Source organism: Gavialis gangeticus, unplaced genomic scaffold, assembly GCF_001723915.1.
Source record: "Gavialis gangeticus isolate Ggan-Ray unplaced genomic scaffold, GavGan_comp1, whole genome shotgun sequence".
In the NCBI taxonomy this organism is placed as follows: Eukaryota; Metazoa; Chordata; order Crocodylia; family Gavialidae; genus Gavialis; species Gavialis gangeticus.
Window position 1 is genome coordinate 6,992,941 of NW_017729014.1, and position 14,093 is coordinate 7,007,033.

Genomic DNA, 14,093 nt, shown 5'->3' on the forward strand with positions numbered 1-14,093 from the left:
CCCCTATGTATTTAAAAAAAGACTTCTTATTGTCCTTAATCTGGGAAGCTAGTCCCAGTTCCATCTCTGCCTTGGCCTTCCTAACTACCCCCCTACATCCCCGAGCAACTGCAGAATAGCCCTCCTTGGTGATGACCCCTTCTTTCCATTGGGTGTAAGCCACCTTTTTAGCAAGGAGACATTCCCAGATGCTTTTGGTGAGCCATGGGGGCTTATGTGCCCTCCTGCTCCCTTTGGTCCTCATTGGGATTACCTTCCTTTGGGCTTGGAGGATCGTCTCCTTGAGGAGCAACCACTCTCCTTTGATTAATTTTTGATTAATTATGTCATAGCTTTATGAATGCTAAACAGCATTTCACGTCAACCCACTTAAATTCTGCATTTGCGGGGACTTGAGAGCAAGCAGAATCAGCTGATTTCTCTTCATTCTAGCAATTGTCCAGGCCATGTCTGCAGAGGCCACACATGTGGGCACATAAAATACACTCACATATGCACACTAGTCTACACTGTACTTTGGCAGTTGCCACTAATATTGGATTTAAATCGGCTCAAAATTTCCATTTTTGATTCAGGTTCTAGAAAGGAAGTCTGCACTGAGATTCCAAGGCCTTTCAAGTCTCAGTAATTAGCCTTTAAAGTAGTTTTGGTTACAGCTCTGGTTGGTGGTCAGCCCTTCATACCAACAAGCTTTGGGACCCATTCCAACTCCTTTTAAAGCCAGTGGAAGAGTCGCATCGACTCCAGTAGGACCATGACCACTCTTCACTTGAGTTAGCAATGCTCAACGTGTGTATGGGTGTCACAGCCTAACCCTAAAGTACTCAAACAATGGAATTGTGAGGAATGCCACATCTAAATGTGTGCTCAAGCCACAGTACTCTGCAGTCATACCTGGAGGAAGATGGAGATGAATTGCATTGTTTATGTCAAGCCCTCTGCATGCAGGTCTCATATGAGCCCCCATGTCCAGTCCAAATCAAAGACTTAGAATTCCCTTTGTGGAAGTAGGATTTGTCCTTCTTTCTTCCAGCCCTGCGTCCCCAGCCAGCAGTAGCTACGCACCATATACCAGATGGCATTTAGCAGTAGATTGCCCCTGCCTCTTCCAGGCACTATGGGCAGTGTCACACATTCAACTTAATACTTACTAAGTGCAGTTAAAATCCAAGCAGATGTACATTCAAGTAGTTCAGTCCATGTTAAATGCCCTTGTGGCGTTGCAAAGTTGTTCCCTTTCATGAGAGGGTTATCTCCTAACACATACTAACTTTAACGTATCATGACATTCCAATAATTTGCAGTTGTTGCAAGTGAATGTTTGACAGTCCTTAAATCCAGTTCTCCTACACTCCTACTTGGTCATTAGACATTTTATACGGGTGATATTTTTGTATTAGGAAATCACTTCCACTTCTCCTCAAATGTCTAGATAAAAATTCTGTGGCAGGGCTATTCTGCATGTTTTCTGAAGTATGAACTGTGATTCTCTAAGATTATGGGGTTATTTGCTTTTCTGCAGAAGGAGGGATACATGGGAACCAGTCACTCCAGCTGCATGGGGTTGGGCAAGAGAGCTGTGAAGTGAAGGTTTCACTTGCATTATAGGCTACCCATTGCTTTGAACCCTTCTTATAGGTCTCCCAGGCAAAACACTTTGGGACATATTCTCTTTTTCTGCTAGTATAAATCCAACACAACTGAGAAGTCAAACAACATTAGCCTGGATTAATACTGGTGTAATGAAGAGCTTCTGCCCTACTTATGCTGTGTGCATAGTAAAGCCAAGAGACCAATTAGCTCTGAAGGCAGTTTAAAGCTGTACTAGCCCCAAAGACCCCAGAGCATCTATATTTTATTGAATGTTAAGCTGCAGGCAAGAATCCCTCTTTTTTCTGGTGACTGCTCTCTTTTTGCTATTATGCAGCCTCAGCTATAAATTGGTAAAGGTTTAGTAATTGCAATTTATCAGCACTCTGCATGGGGAAGCAAACAAGCTGAGGAGACGAAAACACACCATCAGGCATTGTCATGAAGTAATGAATAATGAAGGAAAGCTTTGCAATAATAACTAGAGATGTCTCTCTGAAACACACTCACTCCACATCCCTATCTTTATAAAGTATTTATCCAACGTTTCTCATAAGAATATAAAAGGGAAAGCAGCTGCTAAAACATTTATAACCCAAACAGAGTTTCATAAATAAAGTTTCCTGACCGTAAGTGTTAAGAGTCAAGGAGGCAAAGAAAGAGATTTGAAGGCATGGCAAATATTCAAGTGCAAGCTTTGCCCAAAATTTTAAACAGAGGCTGCTCCCAACTTCTGAGAGTCTCAAAAAAAGGTGACTGGGTTTTTACCCCATTTAATCTCTTCTCCCCACCATTATTTTCCCTTTTCCTCACTTTTCTGCTGCAAGACTCCAAAATATATCTGCTAGTGTGTGTGTGTATATATATGTATGTCTTTTTTACCAACACATTTTGGAAATGGACATTTCCCTGGTGAAGTAGCCTCTTGACTCTCACTCTTGCTGACTGTATTTTCCATATATAATGTCCCAGGGAAGAACACTGCCATGGCTTCCACTGATGCAAACTCATTGCAGTCACCCACTGGCATTAATGGCTTTGAATGTGCATCAGCGAGGATGGTGTTTGACTCTTACAGGCAGATGTTTCACTTTAAATGACAGCTAATCTAAAAGCCATTTATTTTATCATCATCTCCCTGGGCAAAATTAACTACGTTATCATTGCATCGCTTCTGCATCAAGCAATTTCCAATTTGCCAGGGTTCTGAGGAGCCACTGTCCTCGTTAATTTAATGTGTTACATGAAATTAGCATTGGCATTACAGTCTGCCTTTGGAGCCTCAGCTCTTTAATCACATTTCAACTAAACCAGCCCATGTTGGAATCTATTTGTTTTCTGAGCCATTACTCAATGACACCTTAAGTAAAATAGCTCATTATTTAAACCACACAGCTCTCCAAACCCACAGAAACCATCTACAGGAACCCAAAAGACTTTCCTCTCCCTCCCCCTACTCCTGTAGGTTGCAGAATAGGACATTCCCTCCCCTCTCCTCCCCCGGTGCTCCCCAAACCCAATGGGACAGCAACACAGGCAAATGGTTAGAGCATGGCACTGGGAATCAGAAGACTCAGGTTCTCATGACTGTACAGCAGCATTTTAAATTGCCTGTGGGACTAATTTTGGTGCTCCTTTGGATCCTGATCACAAACTGACTCTCACCTATAAGAGTAAACTGTCTGTCCTGTTCTCCACACCAGATCAGGGCCTAGCACTGATTTGTTTTGAAAAGTACTAAACACCCACAGCTTCCTGATGAAAATCTATCAGGAACTGAAAGGCCTGAGGAAGGGTACTGTGGTGCCCAAAAGTTTGTGTCCATACCAGCCATAAAGTTGGTCCAATAAAAGATATCACTCACAAGAATTCTTTCCTCTCATATATCTCCTGGATCATCATGGCGACTACATCACCTCAACACTACCAGCTAGTTGAAGATTTTTGTCAGTATTTCAAAAACGTGTTGTAGTTGACTGGCAGAGCTGACAGTCTGTGCCCCCATATATCCCACCTGACACCCAGGGAGCCTCTGGAGATGCATGGGATAATAGCTAACACCAGATTGCTCGCACGCAAGGAGGATGGGAAATAAGAGATGTGAAAATAGGTTTGTAGGTCCCAGACAACAAGCAGGTAATCTGGAACAGGGGATAGGGAGAGGACATTTAATGTCCCTTTTCCATTCCTGGTGTCCATTATGTTGTGTCCACAAGGTAGGGTGGCCATCACAGAAGACATTCCAGTTTTCTGCTACTATGTCCTCTATTGATATGAAACCCAACACCTTTATGTCCTCTATATTTCTCTTTGAGAGAAAAATAGAGGACATGAAGACATCTGTTCTTGTATCAAAAGAGGACAGAGGACAACCGGACTGTCCTCTATGATGGCCACCCTACCACAAGGTGAACCTTCTTCAAATTGTTTTCAGTTTGGTCTTGAAAGCACCTGATGCAAGTCAATGAATTGGCTTCACGAGACACTATTCTCCTGTACAAGAGCCTGAACTGAACTTGAGGACATTATTAAACCCAGATCAGGGCAAGAGAAGGCAAGGTGTGAAAAAGATCCCATGAAATTTTGCTCTTCAAGGGCCCATCTCTTCAGAAATCACCTTGAAATGCATAGAAACCTGTGACATCCAATCTTATGCAATAGTGAAAAGCTTTAGAATTCTAAGTACTCAGAATTTATCTAAAAATTATATTAAAATGTGATAACGTTAAAAATATGCTGGGGTCCCACCTAAGTATTAGGCAAAGGAGCAGAAGTGGCTCTTATGCTATAGCCTTTTAACAGGAAATTAAGCTTTCATATGTTGCTATCTGCTGTTTTGTAGTCTGGTCAGTGTAATTCTGCTCTTATTTTTCTTTTCATGCTTCTTCAGGCCACCTTTTAGGCAATTAATTCTACTTGCTAAAGAAAGCAGGTAATTAGCCATCTACAAAAGTTATGCTGTGTCCACCTTTTTAATGAGTTCAGATGTTTTCATTGATTGCATTCTCAACTACTTTGGACTGGCTTAAATGCCTGCTAACCCAAACCAATTAAGCCTCCTAATAAACTTTGTTGATGAACTGCAATATGAACACACATCAAGTGAGGATGCAGAGGGCAGTGCCAGGCAGTTGACCCCTTCAATTCAGAGTAGACAGTAATAGTGTTGAAGGACTGGATTCATTTTGCATTGGGAACCTTTCTAATAGAGTTCAACTCATGTCTCATTGGGAGCCAATGCCATGATTTAACAACACTCTTAGGCACATGCTTAAGTCTATCCCTTTTCAACAAAGCACATAAGGGAGCTCTTTTCCTATTATCTGCTTCCCTATTCATTCTTTTAATAAAGAATAAGAAAAGGCCCTTGTGAGCCCTTTTCCAGTTATTATCTACCCCCTCCCCCGCTCATTTTTTTAATAATCATCAGCATTCCTGAAACAGTCCCTGTTTTCTAGATATTTTCAGTCTGTGGGAGGATCTTTTAATGGAACTTAATTGTTATAGTCCAAAAATGCATTCCTGAAGTAATAACATGGCCTGTATTCCATGGTTAATTTAAGTAAATGTTTGTGCTAATTTTGCTGGCATGCTGCCCACTACAAATCCAAGAGCAAGACAAATAAGAGCTAGAGGTCTGAGCATCACACTGGGAACCAGGAATTCCTGTGTCGATGTCATTAATATAATGATTTAGTAAACGAAAGTGTACTGGCACTCTTCAAACCAAGGCAAGCCCTCTTTGCCCTGAAGAGCTTATAGAGGTTGGTTCTTAGGCAGCAAACAACACAAAAGTCAACAGCTCCCCTCACCCTTCAGGAGGTGGAAGAGATTGCAGGATTGAAGCCTACAATTTGTGAAAAATGAAACCGAGGGATAACAAATAAGGAAGGATGATAATGAGCAAGAGCGCACTTTCTTTGCTATGAATGCTTCAGAAGTTCTACTTCTGCCCTAGCTATCTGTCTGTCATTTTGAAAACCCTCTAAAATCATAGATTAAGTACAAGAACAATTTAAGGTCTGGGAAAGCTGCCTAGAAAGAGACCTAGAAAAGTCAGCCTACTTAGTTTTTCAGGAAAAGAACAGGAAGTAGTTTGATCATATTCTATAGATACTTGCATGCCAAAGGAGATTTCTGAGGTAAAGGGACCTTTCATCCAGTTGAAATAAGCAAAAGATGATCAAGTGGCTGTAGGGTGGAAGTAGACAAGTTCAAATGGGAAGAAGGTGCAAACTTTTATCAGAGAAAGTAATTTACCACTAGGCCAACTCACCTAGGGATGCGGTGGAGCCTCCATCAATTTAGTCTCTAATAGAGACAACTGTCTCTGAAAGAGATGTTCTAGCTCTAACCAAAGCAGACTTAAGGCAGAAATCACAGTGTGAAAGTCTATGTTCAGATAATCAGTCATGCTGAGCATAATGCCTGCCCCGCAAGTCTTGATATCTGCTAATCTGGTTGTGACGATGATTCCCTGTGGCTAGGGACAGAAGTTACACATAAACCAGTATAAGTGATCAAAAACCAGTTCAAATCTGTAACACAACAGTAGTTCAGTGCACATAAACCGCTTTCAACATGGCCATAACTGGTTTAAGATCAACTTGGATGCATGTAGTATCAGACTGACCTGATTTAGGTTAAATCAATTTATTGACCTTCTGTCCCAGATCCGTTCCAGATTCAAGTTAACTCAGTCATCCAGCATCCCATGATGCTTTGTTTCTCCCTTGCAAGCCCCCCTCACAACCACCCTTTGCAGGGTGGGCAGGCTAGTCTTGACCCAATCTGTCTGTTCCAGCCCAGCAGGGAGGTGTGTTCGAACGCCCCTCAGCATCTGGCCTGAGCCACTGCAGGCCTGTGGCTGCATTTCTGGATTCAAAAGTGAATGTTTGTTCTCTTGCTTATCAATTCAGTGGATGCAGTTTAGACTAACCTGCAAAGATTGACTCAATTCTGCCTTGTGCTTTTTGACTGTCTGTATTTAGCCTTTGTGACCTTGCCTTTTCTGTACAATGGAGCTAAGAACCTATTCCAGGCACATGTAAGCATCCAGTCATTAACGCTTATGAGGCACTTTGAAGAAGCCACATTTTCTGTGAAAGTGCCATACAGCATTATCAAATCTATTCCCCATCAGCTTTGCTAGTAGAGGCGTCATTATGGGCCTATCTGTGGTTCTGCATCCAGCCCGGCTTATTTTTAGACTTCTACTGTGTGCATACAAGGAAATGCTGCCAGCAAAGTGTACTGATCACCGCCTTGCTTTTAGCTGAAATTTGGAGTAGGCAGCCCCTCCTGCTCCCTAGAGAAGGAAAGAAACAGGGTAGGAGAAAAATGCTGAAACACATCAGAGCGACAAATTCCTTTGCACAAAAATAAGCTAAGCTGTACTAATGAATAACAGTTCTATCAGCGTGGTTGGGCAATATTAATTCTTGGCCCTTTTAGCCAGTGGTGCCAAATGTGTATTCATCTTGCTGACAGTAGCTATCTTCTTAGCAGGTCTACAGGAGCTGTAGTAAGTGGATGGCTCTGCAGGTATTTTCTAGCCTTTCCCAACTTATCTAAAAGTCTTTGCCTTTCGTTGGAGACCTAGTGAACATGAAATGCAAACACTTCACAAAAGTCAGTTAAAAAGAAGTACCTCTCATTAGTTCCCTAGCAGGTGCATTGCAAAATGCATACATCGCTTCACTCATATATTTAATTTGAGAATTGCATATCATTGCAAATATATGTTATGCACTACATTTAGGCATTCAATGTATAGAAAACAAGACAATCTTTTTTACGGAGCTGAAACCTCTCTGGTATAGATATAAGGAAAAGATTAAACAGGCTATCATTTTGTTAAAGATCTTTCTTAAAAACTAGTCATAGTAGGAATTTTATAAATGCTGGAAAATCGGCATGAACGTGAACTGTCAAACTTGTCCCCAAAGGACAGCGCTTCTATGGCTGCTATTTCTCTTCCCTATCCTGGATACAAAACTGATGGTTTCCAATATGGTAGAAAGAGTTAAATCTCCATTCCAGCTCTCTTTAATAATCTCCTAGCAGAGCATTTAATTCATTGGGCATTCTAAGCCACCTGTGCATGAGAGTAAATGCACAAAAGGGAAAGAGAGGGAGGGCAACATAGCCACCGCACTTTGTAAACCCATTTCTTGAGCATAGCCTGTTAAAAGAGATCAGGGCTCATAATGGGCATTCATTTCCCACTGCCAGAAAATGTAAGCATCCCGACTGCATCTCAGAAAGCACACTCGCCACCTGCCTTCTGCAGCTGAAAAAATTCTCCACGAGACGGGGGTAAGGCAACTTCTCATTTCTCAAGCTTCTTGCTTCTGCTCGTTCAGCCTGTATGCATGTAGAAATTTGTGGCACAAAGAAGGGCACACATTTTATGCTTAGAATTGCCACTGCCTGGTGTTTTTTCTTTTAAGGATGGCCAAGAGAGAATTTATCTCGAGGAGGCAGGGAAAGGAAGAGTTACAAGGCAAAGTCTGAAGGTTGAGGGTTTCCTGATTCTACCTGGGTTTGGAATATGTGTTTGCTGGGGATTGCTTACACCACACATCTGGTGGCCAGCCCGTGAGGGGGAGCATTGAGCACTGATCTTTTTTTTAAAGTGCTAGTTAATAGTCTTGTTAAGTTGCATTGGCACTCAGAGACAAACTGGCTATTATGAGCAGTGTAAGTTATCCTTTAGAGCACTGTACTTCTTATAAAATAAATCACAAAGCAGAAATCCAGCTACATGGGAGTGCCTTATTAGTATTACTGGTTTTGCGAATGCTATGCTAGGGCTTTTGTCATTACAGTGTAATTTCATGCTGTCTTCTGCTGTCTCTGTAATACTTACTACCTACATGGATGCATGCTAGTGTGTACAGTAGGTCCATTGTCAGTACTGTTTCTTAAATAGAAATGTTTCTACTGTGCTTCAGAAAGCAGCTGGGTGGAGCCGAGGGGACCAGACTGCACTGTGAAGCAAATCATGGAATTTACTAACATTATACAATTTGGCGCTATTACACACCACTTCTACTCCTAAGCAAAACCAGTTAATGGGGCTAGTAAATCATTTTAGTTGAACATTTTATTTATATGTGATCTTTGTTAGCTGACAGTGCTGAACTTTCCTTTTTTGCACTATTTCAGATGCAAATAGAATACTTCACCATATGTATGGTTAATACAAAGGAACCCAAACCACAACAGAAATAGCTACCCTTCAGACTTGTATTCTTTTATTGTACTAAATGCAAGGGGGTGTTTAGCAGAACAGCTTAATCAGCCGTTTGGGACAGTGTCTTTCTGCTTTTGACATGCTGTCCTTTCTAATCAGCAATAAAAGAAGAAAATGCAAATACTTCCTTTCCAGGTAGCTCCTAATATCTTTTGGTTGCACATTTCTACCTGGATGGGGGTGGACACAGGTGCCAGATTGTACTGGTGCATAGCAGTGGCTTTAAAGAAAAGAATGAAGATTCAGTGGGCTAACAACTCCACTCTGGACTGACCTGCCTGTCCCTATTGTGGGATATTTTTATGACAGTCAGTAACAGAATCAGAAGCAGTAGAAGTAGAACTGGCAACAAAAAGCAAATCTGTCATGCAAAGTGACATATGAATATCCTTTACCTATCAATATAGTAATTAAAAATCTTAAAATTACCAGGGTTCAAGGTGCTGCACTATCACCGAAACGTCTTTAGTCAATATAAATACAAAGCCACATACTACTGTAATTCCCTTTGTTTAAATAATACAAAATGAAATCATAAGAACGAGGAAAAGGAAAAGAACTGTATATTTTTAAGAAACACTTGGCAGAGTTAGCTTTATTTCCTCACCTACAGATAATTTCTTTTCCTAAGAAACTTCATCAACCATTTCCCTCAGACCTAAAGAAAATCCATTCCTGCACAAGGATACTTGCTGAATAACTGTTGAACAAGAAACATTCACCCAAGTGACTATCCCAGGAAGAGATTGTAGGTGCTGCACTCGGAAGCATGCTTCTTCCTGAATATGCATGTCAGAGTACCTGGGTGACAGGGGACCCTATATATTAATTGTGTATATATGTGTACATGTGCATATGTTACATGAGTTGTAAAGGGAGGCTGTAAGAATAAATTAGATCTTCTGTTACCTCTTTATGATCAAAAGATTCTAGTTCTCACTGGGCCTTGGTACTACATGGGGCTTCTCTTGCAAGTTTTCCACAGTACTTCACGCAGCCTGTTTTCCATGTCTTCCCATCTGATCTGTATTTCAGTAAGGAATGCCCTTCCCTGTAGAAGCATTTCTCTGTGTCCTGGATGTTATCCACCCAAGGAGGACTTAGCACTACCTATGGAGAGACATAAAGCGCACTACTGGCATAAGTCTCCTCCATTTTCTTCCCCTGGCCATTTCTTACCCTGTGCCCAAGCTGGGATATCACCTGCGGGTGACAACTAGATGCTGTAATCGTGCTGACTTTTCTGGGTGAGATTTCCACAGGCAGCTAGCTCCAAAAGGGTGTGATGCTGCTCCAAAAGGGGAAAGGCTTCGGTCTTAGGAAGCAATTAAGAAAGGATGTTGAGGGGCTTGTTGCAGGCTCCCTGCCTGCAGAAAGAATAGAAACCATTTGATAAGAGCAAAACTAGCCTGAGAAGACAGTGATTGCTGTAGCCACTTCCAGTAATACATAGCTATAGTCTGGTTTTTATTAAGCTTGTCACTTTCTAGTTCTACTTCTGTTGCCTCTTTGCTCTCATCTACCCAGTTCAGCCAGCCACAGGGGGTAGAAGGCAATCATAAATTTGGTTGTAGGTCTGAATTCAAATTCTCCCAACGTTTGGGGCTGTCCAGATGCAGGGATTTGGTCTAAGGTCTTCTCAAGTCACTCTTGAGCTTGGATGTCTTCATGTATTATCTGAATTTGCCCATTATCAAATGGCCATGTTGGGTTAACTACTAATGAGAAAGGGACTTTGTCCCTTCCTTGCCTTGTGTGTATTCTACAAACATGGGACATCTACTCCTTCATGCCAGCAAGCCAGAGACAGGAGAGGAAGGATCCTGCCACTGTTACATGGGGGGGAAAAGGGAGGTCTGCTCAACTACAGTAGCAGATTGCCTGGTAACGCGGGCCTGCATAGAATCCTCACAGGCTGCATCATAAAGCCCGTGGGTTTTTACTCATTTGACAATCCCACCGGAGGTCTTGGCAAACCCAGGTTCCATCCACAGGTTCACAGCAACAGCATCTGTGCCACAATGTGCCAGCAATTCCCAGTCATGGAAAGGCAGCACGCAAGCGCCCTCCATCTTTTCATCCTGCCTCTTAATGGAAATGTTGAAGACAAAGCACCTTCCTACAGCATTCTCAAGGCTTCGGGGGAAAGCCCAGAGAATCAGGACTTCGCTGAGGCCCTTTCACCAACTCGATTTATTTAGAGAGAACAGTGAAAGCTGGAAATCCACAGACTCTGATGTAGACCTGAATGTAGGTCAGGTCTTTGGGGACTCAGGTCACCTGACAGGAAGAAATGGAAACATGGAGATGACCACTGTGCCACACCACCACGCAGAGCAGGCCTTTGACATGTGTTGACCCTACCCTCCATGCGTTTATGATAGCTTTAGGAGCCTTGGAGTTTTAAGTTCAGATGTCAGTGTTTGATCCCTGCAGACGACAGCTCCTTACTATTCCCGTTTGAGCAGAAGAGCTGAGGCACAGCTCAGAGCACCACAGAAGGGAAGCCTCCACTGCTTCTGTCCAAGAAGTCCCTCATGCCAGAGAGTTTAAGGCTATTATTACAGCACATATTCTGACCTCCTCTAGCTCCTAAACTTCACCCAGTTGTCTCTATACTGAACTGATAACTTGGGCTAAAGCACTTCAAGCATCAAGAGATGAAACTGTTGAGCACCACAGGCAGAGAACAAGAGAGGCTGTCTTGCCACCAGTGCCTTAGCTGAGGTGTCCCCAGAAGAGCCCAGCAGGCAAATCGCAATCTGTGCAGAGCAGAAGGTCAGCCCCCTCTTCCCCCACTATCCCTGCCAACCTGACTGGGTGAGGACAATTCCTTCCAACCTCCATATTTGAGGAGCAGTGTGACCCTGAACACATGGATACGACACACCCGCCAAACATTTCAGAAAGAAGATTTTCTCTGGCCCTTCAGAACACCCTATCCAGTGTCCCGCCCTTGCCCGTGGCTAATCCCTAATGTTTTGGAGGAAGAAAACCAAAAGGCTACCCCACAGAGTATCTGTGGGGAATTGCATGACAGGATGAAGGAATACTTCCCTAGCTCTGCCAGCAGCCAGAAGAAAGTATTATATTTGATTATAATCATCATCTTGCTGCAGAATTGTAAGAGTTGTGACCATGCTACAAAAAAAGCAGCGCTTCCTGTTCTGGCCACGGCCCACAAGGAAAGGGAAAGAATGGGCAGACAAGGCTCTTTGGGTAAATGTGGCATCTTTTATTAGAACAACTAAATAGTCAGGAAAATTGTTCTTTGCAAGCTTTTGGGTACAGCAGGGTGTTTGTACCTCAAAGCTTGCAAAGAACAATTTTTCTGACTATTTAGTTGGTCTAATAAAAGATATCATATTTACCCTAAAAACCATGTCTACCTACGTCCTTAGACCAGCACAGCTATAACCAACAACCCTAAACTAGGGAATGAATGGGGGCATTTATAGATTGACAGATATACAGGCTCCAAGGCCAGAAAGTATCACTGGGAATGTCCAGCTCGACTCCCTTCACATGCAAATGGTAGAATTTCTTTCAGAAGATGGATTAAAATGTACCTTTCCAAAGATATTTTATTTCACCTTAATGACTCTAAATAATAGTGAGTCCATTGCCTCCTCTGGTAAGTGGCTCCAGGTTTAACTACCTTCCCAACTAGAACAATGCCTATTATTCTGAGGTTGAATTTGTCTAATTTCAGTTTTCAACCACTGGACCTCACTCTGCCTTTGTCTACAGGGTTGAAAAGTGTCTTCCCTGCTATCAGGTCTCTTTTTCTATGTGCTAGTCCTTACAAGCTGTGAGCAAATTGCTTCTCAACTGCTCTTTGATAAAGCTGAATAGAGGGGCTTGCTAAGCTTCATATTGTGAATCTTATTTTTCAAACTCTGGACCATTTTTGTGGCCTCCCTTGAACTCAAATGGCTATTTCCAGCTCCTCCTTGAAGGGTGGACAGTGGATCTGGATATAGCATTGCAACTGTGGTTTTACCAAATGTTGGGATTCATTTCTCTATTCACTTGCCCTCTAGCCTATCCTTGCCTCATACCAGTACTCCAGACATCAGCTTCAGCTTAGCTGAGCATTACACTAGTGAGACAACAGGACATCACTGTCAGTAGCATTTAAGGGCAGAGGAAACACAGAGCCCTACCTCCACTGTCCACATTTAGTCACTGGATCCACCAACCCCCACCAGGAGCCTGCTACCCAAAGCACTGTGAAACAACCATGTACAAGAGTGCATTGCTCTCCCACACTCTCTTTGACCTCGTTTCAAGGCTGGCCAGAAGACAGGAGTTCTGCTTCATACAATATTTTGAGTTTCAAGGGATGGTTTCCTTCTGCATCAGGATCAGAACAGACCTTTAGAAGTTCTTTCAAAAGAAAAAAATGAGAGAGAAAAGAGCCACTCCTGAAAGAGCCAGTTGACAAATGATTAGGGCATGTATGTGGGATGTGGCAAACCCACACTGAAATTCTTACCCAAACTGAGAACAGTAGGGAATTTACCCTCTCTTCCAAATCACACTTTAGTGCTATAACAGCTAAGCTATTGCTATTCAGGTCTGGGGTCTTTCTGTCCAGGTCTGTCCAGCCATTCCACCCTGAGGAGGCCAATCTTGTATAGGAATACTTTGTCCCTAACTCTCTACACTGAAACTGCAGTAGCTCTGTTGCACCTGAAGTCTCCTGTGACTAAGGGGAATAACCTCAGTAGAAACAAACTCTGCTTCCTGGGCTGGTGTCACAATGAAAATGACATCAAAAGGGAACAGTAAGCCAGAGAGGTGACTGGACACTCGCTCCCCACCACCTCAGGTACAGTACTTTAAGACTTACTCTTTGGGGCTTTATTTTTAACCTGTAACCTTTTCACTATGTGGTCTTAATTGGTCCAGATTTCTTCATATAAGAAATAATTGCAAAGCCCCCACTATTGATAAAGAAAAACAAACATGGACTTTTAGATCATTGATCCTTTTAGAGCAACAGAAAGTGAACAGCAACCCTCTTATCATTTCCATAGAATCATAAAGAAGTAGGGCTGGAAGGGACCTGCATAAGTCATTTAGTCCAACCCCCTGCCTGAGGCAGGATCATCCCTATCCAAACCACCTAAGACAAACCCATTATATAACCAAAACTCTTGGCAAAATTACACATCAACACTGATACAAAGCCAAAGACATAACAGCCTAACCTGCCACAGGCAAAGCAGGGGGACCACAT

The 14,093-nt window shown here is 42.5% G+C and overlaps 1 protein-coding gene and 1 long non-coding RNA gene across 2 annotated transcripts in view; one reads left to right on the forward strand and one right to left on the reverse strand.

Moving 5' to 3' along the window:
- LOC109293631 overlaps nt 1-14,093 on the reverse strand; it is a 79,833-nt gene that overhangs the window by 14,946 nt on the left and 50,794 nt on the right. The window lies entirely within an intron of this gene.
- MMEL1 (membrane metalloendopeptidase like 1) overlaps nt 7,731-14,093 on the forward strand; it is a 100,199-nt gene continuing 93,836 nt past the window's right edge. Inside the window, exon 1 of the mRNA XM_019511664.1 lies at nt 7,731-7,908. The gene's annotated coding sequence lies outside the window, so the exon portion shown is untranslated. The remainder of the gene's footprint in view (nt 7,909-14,093) is intronic.